This window comes from Moschus berezovskii, chromosome 12, assembly GCF_049115385.1.
Source record: "Moschus berezovskii isolate FMDL1 chromosome 12, NW_MosBer_1.0, whole genome shotgun sequence".
Classification (NCBI taxonomy): domain Eukaryota; kingdom Metazoa; phylum Chordata; class Mammalia; order Artiodactyla; family Moschidae; genus Moschus; species Moschus berezovskii.
Genome location: NC_142471.1, coordinates 81,380,935 through 81,399,227, shown reverse-complemented (window position 1 = coordinate 81,399,227; position 18,293 = coordinate 81,380,935). Strand labels below are relative to the sequence as shown.

Here is an 18,293-nt window from a genome sequence, read left to right as displayed (position 1 = left end):
ATGATACTGGATAACAAGCGGCACAGAATTATCATTTTAAAGAAAAGAAAAACAAGGTGAGCCCTGTGATTGCTGAAATGTATGCTGAGGGGAAATTTCTCACCACTGAGCAAGCGGGCGGGAGGAGAAGGGGACGACCGATAATGAGATGGGTGGATGGTATCACCGACTCTGTGGACATGAGTTTGAGTGAACTCGGGGAGTTGGTGATGGATAGGGAGGCCTGGCGTGCTGTGATTCATGGGGTCGCGGAGAGTCGGACACGACTGAGCGACTGAACTGAACTGAACTGAACTGAGCAAGAAGGGGGATTTGATTGCAAACAGATTCTGGTGATCCTACCAGGTTGAGAAAACAAAGATCAGCATTTGAAAAGAACAGTCCTACCTTATCTTTGACAAAGGAGGCAAGAATATATTCAATGCAGAAAAGACAATCTCTTTAACAATTGGTGCTGGGAAAACTGGACAACCACTTGTAAAAGAATGAAACTAGAACACTTTCTAACACCATACACAAAAATAAACTCAAAATGGATTAAAGACCTAAACGTAAGACCAGAAACTATAAAACTCCTAGAGGAGAACACAGGCAAAACACTCTCTGACATAAATCACAACAGGATCCCCTATGATCCACCTCCCAGAGCAATGGAAACAAAAGCAAAAATAAACAAATGGGACCTAATTAAACTTAAAAGCCTTTGCACAACGAAGGAAACTATAAGCAAGGTGAAAAGACAGCCTTCAGAATGGGAGAAAATAATAGAAAATTAAGCAACTGACAAAGAATTAATCTCAAAAATATACAAGCAACTCCTGCAGCTCAATTCCAAAAAATAAACAACCCATTCAAAACTGGCCCAAAGAACTAAACAGACATTTCTAAAAAGAAGACATACAGATGGCTGACAAACACATGAAAAGATGCTCAATATCACTCATTATCAGAGAAATGCAAATCAAAACCACAATGAGGTGCCAGGAGCCAGCGAGGGAAATCCTACCCATGCGTGGCAAAGGTCAATTGGGGAAGAGGCCTGACGGGCAAAGGCTAATCAGGACTCGAGGAACCCCCTGGACTTACCCGAGCATCTACCCCAAAGAAAACCAGAGTCTGACTGCCTTACTATCTTACGCCTCTTACCAAGTCCTCTAATACTTACGGGGGCTTCCCCCCAACCACCTTTCTCTGAAAACATTAATTCAGAGCTGTAGTTAAAAAGTTCTCCTCGGCTTAATAGGAGTGTTCCAATCCAAGCCCCTCTGATAGCTTTCTAACTTGCATGACAAGTTTGTCCGGGCTCTTACAACTACGAGTGTGACTGTGTACAGCCTCCCAGCCATGCAAGGACAGAAAGCCTAATATTCTAAAATACAGGAATTTGTTGAAGAAGTTAAAATCATTAGAATAGTACTAAAAAAGATTTCATTGTTGAATCAATGCTTGCTGCAAAGTTTCCTCTATCTATTGTATCCTTGGAAAATATATTAATCACATATAGAGAAAATAAGTAGTAGCCTTTTATTTAACCACATCAGATCTTAAGTTAATAAATTCCTTTCTTGTAGCTCACTACACCCTTGCCTTATAGGAATGTAACTTTGTCATGTGTCTTTGGAGAATAGCACCTGACTTTAGGAAAATCACCTTAAAAGAATATAAGACTTTTTCTAGCTAACTAACCTTTGTTAGGAGAGAGGGCCATAAACTGTTAGCAGGCCTCCTGGCCATAAGATGATGTAAACCACCTAAAACTTTTGTACATCACGAGACATACAAAAATAAGCCCTGATCCTGATAAGGGTCAAGACTGCTGACCCCGCGTGATTTTGGCGTGACTCTATACCTCCCATTCTCTATTTTTTATGTGCACAACTTAGGGTATAAAAGCAGCACTGGAAAATAAAGTTTTGGGCCTTGCTCACTGAAGCTTGGTCTCCCCGTGTCGTTCTTTCTCTTTTTTTCCGTCCTTTTCTCTGTTCTCCTTTTTCTGGTTGAGATCCTTGGAGCTCTGGGCCCTCTGCATTTACTTATCTGCCTGGGCTTCTAAGACCCACTCGAGGGGGTGCCCTGGTGGGGTGCCTCCAGTGATTCAAGAGGGCGCCTGCGGCCTACGTAAACAGAGCAAACCCCGTGCTGGGGTTTTATTGGTTTCCAGCGTAAACCAAGGAATCATCAGCCCCTGTCTCTCTCTCTCTCTCTCTCTGACGCCGACGCTGTTCATCCCGAGGATACCCTGGGCCATATCGAGGCTGGTCCCCGATAATGAGGTACCATCTCATGCCGGTCAGAATGGTTACTATCCAAAAGTCTACAAACAAATGCTGGAGAGGATGTGGAGAAAAGGGAACCCTCTTACACTGTTGGTGGGAATGCAAACTAGTACAGCCATTGTGGAGAACAGTGTGGAGATTCCTTAAAAAACTGTAAATAGAACTGCCATATAACCCAGCAATCGCACTCCTGGGCATATACACTGAGGAAACCAGAATTGAAAGAGACACATGTACTCCAGTGTTCATCGCAGCACTGTGTATAATAGCCAGGACATGGAAGCAACCTAGATGTCCATCAGCAGATGAATGGATAAGAAAGCTGTGGTACATATACAAAATGGAATATTACTCAGCCATTCAAAAGAATACATTTGAATCAGTTTTAATGAGGTGGATGAAACTGGAGCCTATTGTACAGAGTGAAGTAAGTCAGAAAGAAAACCACCAATATAGTATACTAATGCATACATATGGAATTTAGAAAGATGGTAATGATGACCCTGTATGCGAGACAGCCAAAGAGACACAGATGTATAGAACAGTCTTTGGGACTCTGTGGAGAAGGCGAGGGCGGTATGATTTGAGAGAATGGCATTGAAACATGTATATTATCATATGTGAAACAGACCGCCAGTCCAGGTTCAATGCATGAGCTCAGAGCTGATGCTCTGTGATGACCCTGAGGGATGGGATGGGGAGGGAGAGGGGAGGGGGGGTTCAGGATGGGGAACACATGTACACCCATGGTGGATTCAAGTCAATGTATGGCAAAAACCACTACAATATTGTAAATTAACTATCCTCCAATTAAAATAAAAAGAGAAAAGAACAGTCCTACAAGCTAGAATTCATAGGAAATAATACCAGATATGTGGTTTCTATAGAGTGGATGCTCAAGAGATCTGTGGGAATGTTCCAAGGTTTTGCTGAGTACTGATTTGCATGTACATAAGAGAAAACTACTTAAAGCCTTGGAAAGAACAACCAGAAACTAGTAGACTGAACAATTCCTAGATCACACACAGGTCTGGAACAATCTGAGCTCCCAGCAGCCACAGAAGATATACCTCATACTATAGGAGGCATTAGGTAAAGTCCTGAAAAGGAAACGTAATATTGGATGTAAAGGAAAAAAATACTGGATTACATTAGCCATAAACTAAAAGTTACTCTGGATCCACTCTAACAGACCTCAGAAGCAATCTCCCAAAATATTTCACTTGAACCTTAACCCCATGTTAGCACAAAGTCGAACATTCTTTAAAGGAATACAGCAAAGTTCCCAGCAGCCAACAGAGTAAAAACACACAGTATTCAAAATGCACTAAAAAATTAACAAGCATAGAGGCCAATGAAAATACGATCCATTACAAGAAGAAAAACCAATCAATAGAGACACAGGAATAATAAAGAAGATAGAATTAAAAGAAGAGAATGCTTCAAAAGCTACTGTAAATCCACTCAAATGTTCAATAGTGTTAGAGAAAATATGAACATGAGATTTAAAAAAAGGCTCAAAAAGAATCCCTGGAAATGAAAAATACACTGAATAGAATTAACACAAGAGTAAACACTATGGGAAAAAAGAACAATCAATCTAAAGTACGAAAATAGAAACCATTCAAAATGAAGTACACTAACAAACAAAAACAATGAAAAACAATTAACAGAATATTAGGGACCTGTATAACAATATCAAGTAGCCTAATCTGATATGATAAGAGTTTCAGAAGTATGCCAGTGGCAGACAGGAATAATGACATCTTTACAGATCCATAAAACCAAGAAGATCAATGATATAAAACAGTGCAAAATAAAGAAATAAACCCATGCCAAGGAATAGCATAAAGTGATAAAGATGAACAAGCAGAAGAGCAAAAATAAAAATGCCAGTTGATTCTCAACAGAAACCAAGGAAGGGGGAAGACAAGGAAGTTACACTTTTAAATTAATGAGAAGTGTGGGGAAACCATTCACCCAGCACCCTATACTAAAAAGTAACTATCAAAGTAGAAATCTATATCCCACAAAACATTTTCCAAAAGTGAAAGTAAGTAAAACCTTTTTTAGACAAAGGAGAAAAAAAGAAGAGAAGATACATCATTGAAGACTTGCCCTATTTAAAAAAAAAAAAAAAAACCCAAAAGTTCTTTAAACTGAATAAAAATTACACTTGAAACTAGACAGAATCTGGATTTCTACAGATGAATGAGGGGTATAAGAAATGGTTGATATATGAGTAAATACTGAAGGTGTCATTTCTCATTTTCCCTCCCAGTAAATGATGATTAACTGTCCAAACTAAAAACTGTAACAATGTATTATGCTCTTCATAGCATACAAGATATAAGCACAAAGGAAAAAAGAGGAAAATGCAGGAATACTATTCTGAGTTTCTGACACTATATGTAAACTGGTAGAACACTACTTAAAAGTAGAATCTGATAAGCTATTATACATATTATAAACCCTGCTGCTGCTGCTGCTAAGTCACTTCAGTCGTGTCCGACTCTGTGTGACCCCATAGACGGAAGCCCACCATGCTCCCCCGTCCCTGGGATTCTCCAGGCAAGAACACTGGAGTGGGTTGCCATTTCCTTCTCCTTATAAACCCTAGAGTAACCTTTATAAAAATAAAATTTTAAAGTACAGTTAGCAAATTAATGGTCCTACAGATTCAAGGAGCTGAGAAAACCACAAACAGGATAAATTTTGTGAAATCCATACCACAGTGAAACTGCTGAAAACTAAAAGCAAAAAAAAAACATTTCAGAAGCAGTTACAGAAAAACAAAAAGAAATTTTAAAAACCTATAGGGGACCAACAGCTCAAATGACACAGACTTTATCCTAAGAAACTATGAAGGACAGAAGGAAGTAGCTTTGTTGTTCAAGCACCAAATCCTTTTCGATTCTGTGACCCCATGAACTGCAGCATGTCAGGTTTCCCTATCCTTCACTATTGCCTTGAATTTGCTCAAACTCATGTCCACTGAGTCATGATACCATCCATCTTATCCTAAGTGGCCCCCTTCTCCTCCTGCCCTCAAACATTCCTAGCATCAGGGTCTTTTCCAGTATTGGAGCTTCAGCTTCAGCATCTGTCCTTCCAAAGAATATTCTAGATTGATTTCCTTTAGGATCGACTGGTTTGATTTCCTTGCTGTCCAAGGGGTTCCCAAGAGTCTGATCCTGCACCACAATTCAAAACCATCAATTCTTCAGGGCTCAGCCTTCTTTATAGGCCAACCCTCACATCCATACATGACTACAGGAAAAACCATAGCTTTAACTATATGGACCTTAGTCGGTGAAGTGATGCCTCTGCTTTTTAACACACTACCTTGGTTTGTCATAGCTTTTCTTCCAAGGAGCAAGCAGGTTTTAATTTCATGGCTGAATCACTGTCAGCAGTGATTTTGGAGCCCAAGAAAATAAAATCTGTCACTGTTAACTTTTTCATCTATTTGCTATGAAGTGATGGGACCAGATGCCGTGATCTTCGTTTTTTGAATGTTGAGTTTTAGGCCAGCTTTTCCACTGTCCACTTTCACCTTTATCAAGAAGCTCTTTCCTTTAGTTCTTCTTCGCTTTCTGCCATAAGGGTGGTATCATCTACATATCTGAGGTTATTGATATTTTTCCCAGCAACCCTGATTCCAGCTTGTGATTCATCCAGCTTGGCATTTTGTGTGATGTTCTCTGCATATAAGTTAAAAAAGCAGGGTGACAATATCTCCTTTGATGTACTCCTTTCTCCTTTATTTGATGGTTTCCTTGGAACCAGTCCGTTGTTCCATGTCCAGTACTAACAGTTGCTTTTTGTCCTGCATACAGGTTTCTCAGGAGGCATATAAGGTCATTGGGTATTCCCATCTCTTTAATAATTTTCCACAGTTTGTTGTGATCCACACAATCAAAGGCTTTAGTGTAGTCAATGAAGCAAAAGTAGATGCTTTTTTGGAATTCTCTTGCTTTTTCTATGATCCAACATATGTTGGATCATGTCATTTCTATGATCAGCATATATTGGCAATTTGATCTCTAGTTCCTCTACCTTTTCTAAATCCATCTTGAACATCTGGAAGGTCTCAGTTCACAAACTGACCTTTCTGGCATGTAAAATGAATGCAATTTGTGGTAGTTTGAATATTCTTTGTCATTGCCCTTTCTTGGGATGGGAATGAAAAATGACCATTTCCAGTCCTGTGGCCATTGCTGAGTTTTCCAGATTTGCTGACACACTGAGTGCAGCACTTTAACAGTATCACCTTTTAGGATTTGAAATAGTTCAGCTGGAATTCCATCACCTAAGTTAGTTCCATCAACTAAGCCTGTGCACTACAACTACTACATTTGTGTGCTCTATCTCACACGCTAGTAAAGTCATGCTCAAAATTCTCCAAGCCAGGCTTCAGCATTATGTGAACCGTGAACTTCCAGATGTTCAAGCAGGTTTTAGAAAAGGCAGAGGCACCAGAGATCAAATTGCCAACATCCGCTGGATCATGGAGAAAGCAAAAGAGTTCCAGAAAAACATCTATTTCTGCTTCATTGACTATGCCAAAGCCTTTGACTGTGTGGATCACAATAAACTGTGGAACATTCTGAAAGAGATGGGAATACCAGACCACCTCACCTGCCTCTTGAGAAACCTGTATGCAGGTCAGGAAGCAACAGTCAGAACTGGACATGGAACAACAGACTGGTTCCAAATAGGAAAAGGAGTACGTCAAGGCGGTATATTGTCACCTTGCTTATTTAACTTATATGCAGAGTGCATCATGAGGAATGCTGGGCTGGAAGAAGCACAAACTGGAATCAAGATTGCCGGGAGAAATATCAATAACCTCAGATATGCAGATGACACTACCCTTATGGCAGAAAGTGAAGAGGAACTAAAAAGCCTCTTGATGAAAGTGAAAGAGGAGAGTGAAAAGGTTGGCTTGAAGCTCAACATTCAGAAAACAAAGATCATGGCATCTGGTCCCATCACTTCATGGGAAATAGATGGAAAAACAGTGGAAACAGTGTCAGACTTTATTTTTTGGGGCTCCAAAATCACTGCAGATGCTGACTGCAGCCATGAAATTAAAAGACGCTTACTCCTTGGAAGGAAAGTTATGACCAACCTAGATAGCATATTAAAAAGCAGAGACATTACTTTGCCAACAAAGGTCCATCTAATCAAGGATATGGTTTTTCCCATGGTCATGTATGGATGTGAGAGTTGGACTGTGAAGAAAGCTGATCGCCGAAGAATTGATGCTTTTGAACTGTGGTGTTGGAGAAGACTCTTGAGAGTCCCTTGTACTGCAAGGAGATCCAACCAGTCCATTCTAAAGGAAATCAATCCTGGGTGTTCATTGCAAGGACTGATGCTAAAGCTGAAACTGCAATACTTTGGCCACCTCATGCGACGAATTGACTCACTGGAAAGGACTCTGATGCTGGGAAAGGTTGGGGGCGGGAGGAGAAGGGGACGACCGAGAATGAGATGGCTGGATGGCATCACTGACTCTGTGGTCATGAGTTTGAGTGAACTCCAGGAGTTGGTGATGGACAGGGAGGCCTGGTGTGCTGTGATTCATGGGGTCGCGGAGAGTCGGACACGACTGAGCGACTGAACTGAACTGAACTGAAGAGCCTAGAAAAGTGGTCCCTGCTTTTCACAACTAGAGAAAGCCTCCGTGCGGCAATGAAGACTAAATGAAGTTTAGTTGCTCAGTCATGACCGACTCTATGCGACCCCATGGATTGTAGACTACCAGGCTCCTCTGTCCATGGGATTTTCCAGGCAAGAGGACTGGAGTACTCTGCCATTTCCTTCTCCAGAGGATCTTCCCAATGCAGGGACTGAACCTAGGTCTCCCACATTATAGGCAGACACTTTACCATCTGATCCACCAGGGAAGTTCCAATGAAGACACAGCACAGCCAAAAATAAATCAATAAATGAATATATAAACAAAGTAAATTTTTAATTTAAGAAAATTAACTAATTTTTTAAAAATTAAAAACAAACGAGCAAAGCAAAAACCAATAGAAGTTAAAAATGAAATAGATACATCCACAATCATAACTAGAAATTTCTACACTGTTCTTTCAAGAACTAAGGAAAGTACTAAACAGAATACCAGGAAAGCTAGGAAGACTTGAATCATTTTATCAACCATAATATAACTGGCATTTATAGAACACCCCAATCAACAACAGCAGAAGATGTATCTTTTCAAATCCACATTTAACATTCACCAAGGTAGACCATATTCTGGGTCAGAAAATAAGACTCAAGAAAAAATTTAACTGTAAAATATATAGTCTCAGACAATAGTAGAATTAAACCAGAAATAAAGGCAAGAAAGATAACAGAAAAATCTTCATATATATATGAATTAAACAAAATACCACTAAACAACCCAGGAGCCAAAGAAAAGAACCACAAAACAAAAGCAGAAAACATTTTGAACTAAATAGAAACAAGAAAGCAGCAGCCTCTTTCAAAATGTATGTGATAACAGCTAAAGCAGTACTTACAGCGGTCCTTCTCAACAGTGGTTCCCTAAAGCAACTGGCATCACCTGGAAACTTTTTAAAAATGCAAATTCCCTGGCAACAATCTTAACATAATGAATAAGAAAATCAGAGTTTAGGGCATAAATAGGGTGATCTATTTTAACAACCCGCCAAGTGGTTCCTAGGTATTAAGTTTGAGAACTACTGACTTGGAAATTCATAACAATACTTTTTTTAAAAGAAGAAGAAAGGTCTCAATCTCAATTCAGTAATCTGTTCTTTCACCTTAAGAAATCAGAAAAACAAGAGCAAATAAAACTCAAAGAAGAAAATAAATGCAGCAAATAAAGCATTAATCAATATGATAGAAAACAGGAAACAAAAGCTGGTTACTTGAAAAAGTCAATAAAATTGATTAACCTACTAATCTCTAGTCAGACAGACCAGAAAAATAAGACACAGATATTCACATCAGACATAAGAGAAAATATCACTACAGATTTTACAAGTATTAAAAAGAATAATAGGGAATATAATGAACAGCTTCATGCCAATAAGTTTAACATTTTAAATGACACGGACAAATTTCTTAAGAACCCAGACTACCAAATGTCATTCAAAAAGAAATTGATCATTTGAATATTGCTAACTCATGCGACGAGTTGACTCACTGGAAAAGACTCTGATGCTGGGAAGGATTGGGGGCAGGAGGAGAAGGGGACGACAGAGAGTAAGATGGCTGGATGGCATCACTGACTCGATGGACATGAGTTTGAGTGAACTCCGAGAGTTGGTGATGGACAGGGAGGCCTGGCGTGCTGTGATTCATGGGGTCGCAAAGAGTCGGACACGACTGAGCAACTGAACTGAACTGAACATTTATTAAAGAAAATAAATGTCATAGTCAAAATCTTTCCTACAAAGAAAGTTTCTGGGCCAAATAGTTGCACTGGTGAACTCAACATTTAAGAAAGTAATACCAATTCTATACAAACTCTTTTAGAAAACAGAATAGGACAAAACATTTCTCAAATCATTTTACCATTACCCAGATTATAAAAGCAGACAAAGACATTACAAGAAAACAATAGTCCAAGATCTCTTGTGAGCATAAACATAAAAATCCTTAACAACATTTTTGCAAATCAATTATAGCAATTTATAAAAGGAATAATACATTGTGGCCAAGCAGAGTTTATCCAAAATGCAATAGAGCTCAACATCTAAAAATCAATGTCATTCACCACACTAAGAAATCAAAAAAAGAAATAAAAAACAAACAATCTTCTCAATAGACACAGATAATTATTTGACAAAATTTAACATTATTCATGAGAAGGACTCAGCAAACCAGGAATAAAAGTGAATTTCCTTTATAGCTTATGGGAACACACTTGTATCCAACTGTGGTGTGTGAAAATTGTATAAATCTTAATTATGTTAAAGCACTGGTTCACAGTCTTTTCAGGTCTACTGTATCCTTCTACTTCTCTGTACATTCATTCTATAACCTGTGAGAGTTTGATATTGAAACTCCAACTAAAAATCTTAATTTATCTACGTTAAAAAAGTGAATTTCCTCTACCTGATAAAAGCATCCCAAAAAAACACATCGCTAATATAGCAACAGTAATTAAAAGACTGGAGCTTTCTTTACTAAAATTTTTAAAAAGGCAGAAATGTCTCCTAGCACTACCTCTACTCAAATAATAAAACATACATAGAGTGAAAAGGAAGACGAATATTTATTAGCCTGAGCGTAATACATGATCATCTGTGCACGAAACAAGAAAGAATCTACCTAAAAACTCCAAAGAATAATAAGTGTTTTTAGAAAAGTTGCAAGGTGCCAAATGCTGAAGTGTCCATAAGTTAGAAGACTCAATATTGTTAAAGGCTCAATTTTCCCCAATATAGATGAAATGTACCTCCAATTAAAATTCCTACATGCTTTTCCTTAAGAAACTGACCAACTGATTCTAAATTTTAAATGGAAATGTGAAGGACCTAGAGTAGTCAAAAATTTTTTAAAACAAGACAAAAAATGATGGGAAGACAGATACTTCCTGATTTCAAAGCTATAGTAATCAGTAGTTCAGTTCAGTTCACTTGCTCAGTGAGTCCAACTCTTTGCGACCCCGTGAATTGCAGCACACCAGGCCTCCCTGTCCATCACCAACTCCCAGAGTTCACTCAAATTCATGTCCATCGAGTCGGTAATGCTATCCAGCCATCTAATCAGTAGAGTGTGATGTTAAACATAATATACATCAAAGAACCAGAAACAAATCCAAAGGTTGACTCACACATATATTGTCAATTGACTCTTCAATATATCTACCAAGGTAATTCAATAGGGAAAGAAAAATCTTTTCAACCAAAGAACAATCGTATATTCTTTAAAAACCACAGCCCTTACTTCACACCACATATGAAATTTAACTCAAATAGAAGACAGATCTGAGGATGAGAGCCAGAACTAAATATCTAGTAAAACACGTAAGAGAAAAACTTCTGTGACCTTGGGCTTGACAAAAGATTTCTTAGGTAGAACACACTGATAAATTGTATGTCATCCGAATTTAAAAGCTCTGCTTTTTAAAAGGCACTGTAAAAATGAAAAGGTATGCCACAACTGAAAGAAAGAATCTGCAAAATATACATCAGAGAAAGGATTAATGTACATAACATATTTTTTTTAAATCTCCTAAAATTCCATAAGGAGTCAAACAACCCAATTTTTAAAATGGACAAAAAGTATGAACAGACATTTTACCAAGGAATATGTAAATGGAAAATGTTGAAATAAAAAGACATTCAGTAACATTAATCATCAAGGAAATGCAAATAAAAAGCTATAAGATATCCCTACAATTCCAGAATAGCTAGAATTAAAAAAACTAACATTACCAAGTGTCGGTGGGGATGAGAAGTAACTGGAACTCTTGCTGGTAGGTTGCAGATGGTAGTATAACTTTGGTAAATAGAATGGAAGTTTCTTATAATGTTAAACACACAACTGCAGATAAGCCAGAAAGAATCATGAGAGACTGATTGTACAGGGGCATATACTCATACTTTTTGGTGTAATGGAAATGCTTTATATCTTGATTCAGATGGCACTTACACAACTATATCAATTTGTTAAAGCTCATCAGGCTCTCTGAAAACGCACACACACACATACGCACAACACACATACATATGTACTGGTGACAAGTAAATCTGCTTCACTCAGGCTCCCTCAACTTAGTATAGAGCTTGGCCAAACATCTTAGAACTATCCTGGACTCCCTTTCCTCACATTTTACATAATCTCTAAGTGATTCCTAAGTAGTGATCTAAGATAAAGATCAAGAATGTTAAAAGATCAATATACAATAATAAAGCTGCAAAATATGTAAAGTAAAAACTGAAAGAATCATACAGAGAAATCTACAAAATCAACAGCATCATGGAAAATTTAATGTACCTTCCCAGTGACTGACAGCACAGTTAAAATGTCAGTAAAGATCTAAAAGATTTAAACAACACGAGTAATTAAATTTAATAAACAACTGCGTTAAGCCATTTTGGAAAAAAGTTCTGAAACTTCCTTAAAAAATTTAAAGATATGTTTTCCTCCCGACCCAGTATCCTTAGTTTTTCAAACAAGAGAAATAAAACCATGTCTACAAGTTGATTTGTATATTACGTGCATTGCAATTGTATTCACAACAATCCAAAACTGGAAATAGCCCCGGCCCTGGAGAAGGGAAAGACTACCCTCTCCAGTATTCTGGCCTGGAGAATTCCATGCACTGTATAGTCCGTGGGGTCGTTGGATACGACTGAGCGACTTTCACTTTTCATTCATCAGTAGGAGAATGAACAAAGAAAATGCCATGTATTCATACATTGGAAAAGCACTCAACAATAAAAAGGAACAAATTACTAATAAATACAACATGTATAAATCTCAAAAGCAGCATGATTAGTGAAAGAAGCCTTATTTTAAAAGAGATGCATAATGTGTGATTCCATTTATACAGAATTCCAGAACAAGCAAAACTATTTGATGATGAAAAAAATCAGGAAGCAGGACAGGTGTCAACTGCAAAGGATTATGAGAGAACTTTTACAAGTAATGGTCAACGTCCTATATCTTGATATAAGTTTGGGTTACAGATGTTTGTTCTTTCAAAATTCAGTGAATTTTGCACAGAATTTATGCATTTCACTATATGTAACTTTTGAAATTAAAAGACACTTTCTCCTTGGAAGGAAAGCTATGACCAACCTAGACAGCATATTAAAAAGCCAACAAAGGTCCATCTAGTCAAAGCTATGGTTTTTCCAGTAGTCATGTATGGATATGACAGTTGGAGTATAAAGAAAGCTGAGCACCGAAGAATCTATGCTTTTGAACTGTGGTGTTGGAGAAGACTCTTGAGAGTTCCTTGGACTGCAAGGAGATCCAACCAGTACATTCTAAAGATCAGTCCTGAATATTCATTGGAAGGACTGATGTTGAAGCTGAAACTCCAATACTTTGGCCACCTGATGTGAAGAACTGACTCATTTGAAAAGACCCTGATGCTGGGAAAGATTGAAGGCGGGAGAAGAAGGGGAAGGAAGAGGATGAGATGGTTGGATGGCATCACCAACTCAATGGACATGAGTTTGAGTAAGCTCTGGGAGTTGGTGATGGACAGGGAAGCATGGCATGCTGCAGTCCATGGGGTCACTAGGAGTCGGACACAACTGAGCAACTGAACTGAAACGTAACTTTTACACTAAAAATGTAAGTACAGAACTCGTTAATAAAAGACATGGTATTATCTTTAGAGTGTACTGATGTTTCCAACAGTCTTTAAAATCAACAACAACAAAAAAACTGACCAATGGATGAGAGATACATTGGTAACTGAAAAAGCAAACTGTAGAATGTAGGTAGCATGTCTATGAGAATTCAGTGCACAATTCTTTCAACTTACATGTATTTCTGAAATATTTCATAATTTTGAGGGGAATTCTATAGGAAATGTTCTGTGATCATAATATAACTACCTAGATATTAGTAATAAAACATAAATAACTAGAAAACCCATGTTTGAAATTTTTAAACTGCACTACTAAATAACGCGTGAGTGAAAGAACAAATGACTATGGAATTTTAAACACACTTTGCGCTAAAAAATAATTAAAATACTACATACCAAATCATGTAGGATACAACTATATTCATGCTTATGTTGTTTATGTTACAGCTTTAAGGGCATATATTTTTAAAACGTCAACAAATAAAACCTGAAAAATAATGAATTAAGCAACAATATAAAATGGAAAAAAGCATAACAAATCAAAATATATTAAAAGGAGATCATAATAAAAATAAGAATTAATGAAATTGATAAATATATATTAAAAATCAATAACCCCAAAAATTAGTACTCTGAAAAATATTAAGATTTATAATCCTGTGGAGAATCTGATCAAGACAAAAATAAGAAGGCCCAGGCAGCCAATATCAGGCATATAAAAGGGGATATGCCTATAAAGTAGGGTTTTGTAGGTGACTCAGTAGTAAAAGAATCCACCTGCCAATACAGGAGACACAGGAGACATGGGTTCAATCCCTGAGCTGGGAAAGATCCCCTGGAGGAGGATATGGGAACCCAGTCCAGTTTTCTTGCCTGGAAAAAAATGCCATGGACAGTGAAGCCTGGAGGGCTACAGTTCATGGGGTCACAAAGAGTCGGACATGACTGAGCATACGCACATATGGCTATAAACTATTTTAGATTTCACTAAAAGCATATTATGAAAAACTTTAGATCAATACATTGGAAATTTTTAGATAAAATGAATAAATTCTGAAAATAAAATCAAATTACCAAATCTGACAAGAAGAGAAAAAAACTTGAGTAGTCTTAACGTTTTAACTATCAGATAACTTGAATCTGTCATCTTAAAATCTTGCCAGAAAGAGAATTCCAGATCCAGATGATTTACACCAAGCATTTCCAGGAAAAGTAGTAACTGAAAAGACTTGAAAACAATGGAAAGAAAGACTATTGCCTAGCAAAACAGAAACTGTTTCTCAAAAAGTTATCTGTAGAAGAGATTATGACTTTACTTCAAAACCCCTAGAGGTTTGCATTGTGATGCTCAAAAAAAAAAAGAATTAATTTTTAAAACCAGTAAGTATCCAGTTAGTATTCAGATTACTAATTATCTTATAAGTTTCTTTTCTTTTTTTTGGAAGTTTGTTGGAATCTGGATTTAATGAGATCCACACATTGCAGTTGCCTGACGTGATTTCTGAACCTCTTTAAATCTATATATTCTCTATCCCATCGTTTTATTGCCAATAGTTTGCTCCTCAACATTTTTTGTCAGTGCCTAGGATGAAGGCATAGAAGTTGTACTTATTAAATGACCACTGATCCAGTAAAAGGAGGAATTATTTAAATCTTTAGATACAAGAATTATGAATCAAAAGCAATGATGAGCTGAAACTATTTTAACAATGTATTAATAGGTCAAGCCCTTCACTGAGAGTACAAGATTCAATTGATAACTACAGGATAAAGTACTTCCCAGAAGTTACATAAAAAAACAAAAATCGATGAACTACGGTAAAGAATCTGCCTGTAATGCAGGAGTCACAGGAGATGCAGGTTTGATCCCTGAGTTGGAAAGATCCCCTGCAGGAGGAAGTGGCAACCCACTCCAGTATTCTTGCCTGGAGAATCTCACGGACAGAGGAGCCCGGTGAGCTACAGTCCACGGGGTCGCAAAGAGTCGGATACAACTGAAGTAACTTTGTAAACACAAAGTCTTCTTCTTTGTAGGCTAGCTACAAAATCAACATAATAATATTAGTATAAAATATAAATTTAGGTTGCAATAAAAATATTAATAAAATATGTCCAGAACAAATGAAAGCAATGGTCTTACATTAGGGAACATATCATTAAGCTCCGATAAGTCTGAATAGGTCAAAACAGTAGTTTGTCCAGAGAGTATGATAAAGACAACAAAGGGCCAACTATATCTTATCTTATATAATCCTGACTTTGCCACTGAGTAGCTGTGTGCTCACTGGTCAGTTATGTGAGACATCTAAGCCTCAGTTCCCTTACCTGAAAAATGGGTAAAAAGAGCACAAATCTGCATGTTCACATTGAGGACTAAATGAATCAATACTTGTAAAGTGTTAATACTACCCCTGAGCACAGTTAATACTACCCCTAAAACTCTGTGCTCAGGGGTAGTATTAACACTTTACAAGTATTGATTCATTTAGTCCTCAATGTGAACATGCAGATTTGTGCTCTTTTTACCCATTTTTCAGGTAAGGGAACTGAGGCTTAGATGTCTCACATAACTGACCAGTGAGTGGAAAGCTTATTGGTGGAAAGCTTATTGGGCTTCCCTGGTGGCTCAGAGGTTAAAGCGTCTGCCTCCAATGCGGAAGACCCAGGTTCGATCCCTGGGTCGGGAAGATCCCCTGGAGAAGGAAATGGTAACCCACTCCAGTACTCTTGCCTGGAGAATCCCATGGACGGAGAAGTCTGGTAGGCTACAGTCCACGGGGTCGCAAAGAGTCGGACACGACTAAGCGACTGAACGGAACGGAACGGAACGGAAAGCTTATTATGTGAAGACTGAAGGAACAAAGGATGCTTATCTAAAGCATGGAAAATAGTAAGTTGAAACTAAGATATCTTGAAATATTTGTAGGGCCAATATGTGGAAGAGTGATTACCTTGCACAGGTACAGTTCTATATAGTTATGAAAAATCTAAATACGAATTATAAGAAATGCATATTTCTTCTAAATAAAAAATTTTAATACATAAAATAGTAGGATGGCTGTCTTTTAAGGGATTGATACTTCCATCAATGAAAGAATGTTAAGCAGAGACAAAAAGACTTCTGAATCCTGAATGCACATCTATTAAAACATTTCAATATAACCAATGCATATTTTCAAATCTGTGTATAATATTTATATGGCTTACAAACAGTTTTAAAATAATATGGTTTAATAATTCCACTTATCAAAACTAAAGAGTTTTTTACTGTACTTTTGGAAACATTTAGTAAATATAAAAACATATACCATCTTAACAGTACTCTTTGTCACACAAACCTAGCAATTCATTAAATATTTATTACAACTATTTCACTTTATCTAATTAGTTCTCCAAGTTCTTCACAGCTGAAACTACACATCAAAGTAAGTGAGTTAAAGTCACTTAGTAGTGTCTGACTTTTTGTGACCCCACAGACTGCAGCCCATCAGGCTCCTCTGTCCATGAGATTCTCCAGGCAAGGCTACTGGAGTGGGTTGTCATTTCCTTTTCCAGGGGATCTTCCCAACCCAAGGACCAAACCCTGGTCTCCTGCATTGCAGGCAGATTTTTTTTTTTTTTTTTTGCAGGCAGATTCTTTATTGTCTGAGTCACCAGGGAAGCCCCACACAGCAAATGCCAAACCTAATTTATGTACCATTAAAATTTGTCTTCTATGATTCCTATGATTGGATTATTTTTAAAGGGAGACTACATACATTAAACATTTCTAATTCTCATCACCTAATTGTGTTATGTAGGTCTATATTTCCAGGTAACCAATGTGCTGAAAGTAATGTGAAATTCACCACAGAATTTTGAAAAAAAAAAAAGTGATGTTAAAAGTGAAGAGAAGAGAAAGCCATACAGCATCACAATTCCTATAGAGAAAAAAAATTACCTTGCTAAGAACACCATATCTAATGGTTTTTAAATCAAAAGAAAAAATGCAAAGTAAAATGACATTAATAATGGCTTCCCAACTATACCTCCAAATCCTAATGGCATGTAATATAGTACAGCAAAACATTAATATTATACTAACGTTGAGACTCACATTGAGAGTCTTAGAAAGTGTATAATGTACTGCTAACCTAAAATGAAATAAATTTCCCTCAGGACTAACCCAGAAGAGCTTTATGACCCAACTGAGTAAAACCATGCACATAATTCCCCTTTGAGATTTATAGATTCCCTAAAATTCCTATAATTCTCAGTGCAGCAAAAAGGACAAACTGACGTTTCCTTTACTGCCAGAGCAAGTTCACAAGTATTCCTATTCTACTCAGTTCAAATATATATCCTATATGACCCAAAATAAAAAAAAAATCTATTTCCTCTCTCATCTATTTCAGCACTTTATTTAGATATAATTTCAAAGATACAAACAAGTTATAAGAATAGTCAAAGGAATTTCATATACTCATTACTCAGATTCACTAATGGCTAATATTCTGCCCATTTGTTTTATGGTTAGTTCCCTCTCTCCACCTCTCACATGAACATGTGGGGATGCATGTATGCATGGGTGTAGACACACTTACACACACACACACACAAAACAGGCATGACCATTCCTATTACGCTTAAATAGTTGGTGTATATCTTGAGAACAAAGACTTTTTTTACAAAACAATATTATAGTTATCCACATAAAG

The 18,293-nt window shown here is 37.3% G+C and overlaps 1 protein-coding gene across 2 annotated transcripts in view; it reads right to left on the bottom strand.

Annotated features, from left to right (window-relative positions):
* ATRNL1 (attractin like 1) overlaps positions 1-18,293 on the bottom strand; it is an 843,932-nt gene that overhangs the window by 726,714 nt on the left and 98,925 nt on the right. The gene's annotated exons all lie outside the window — the stretch shown is intronic.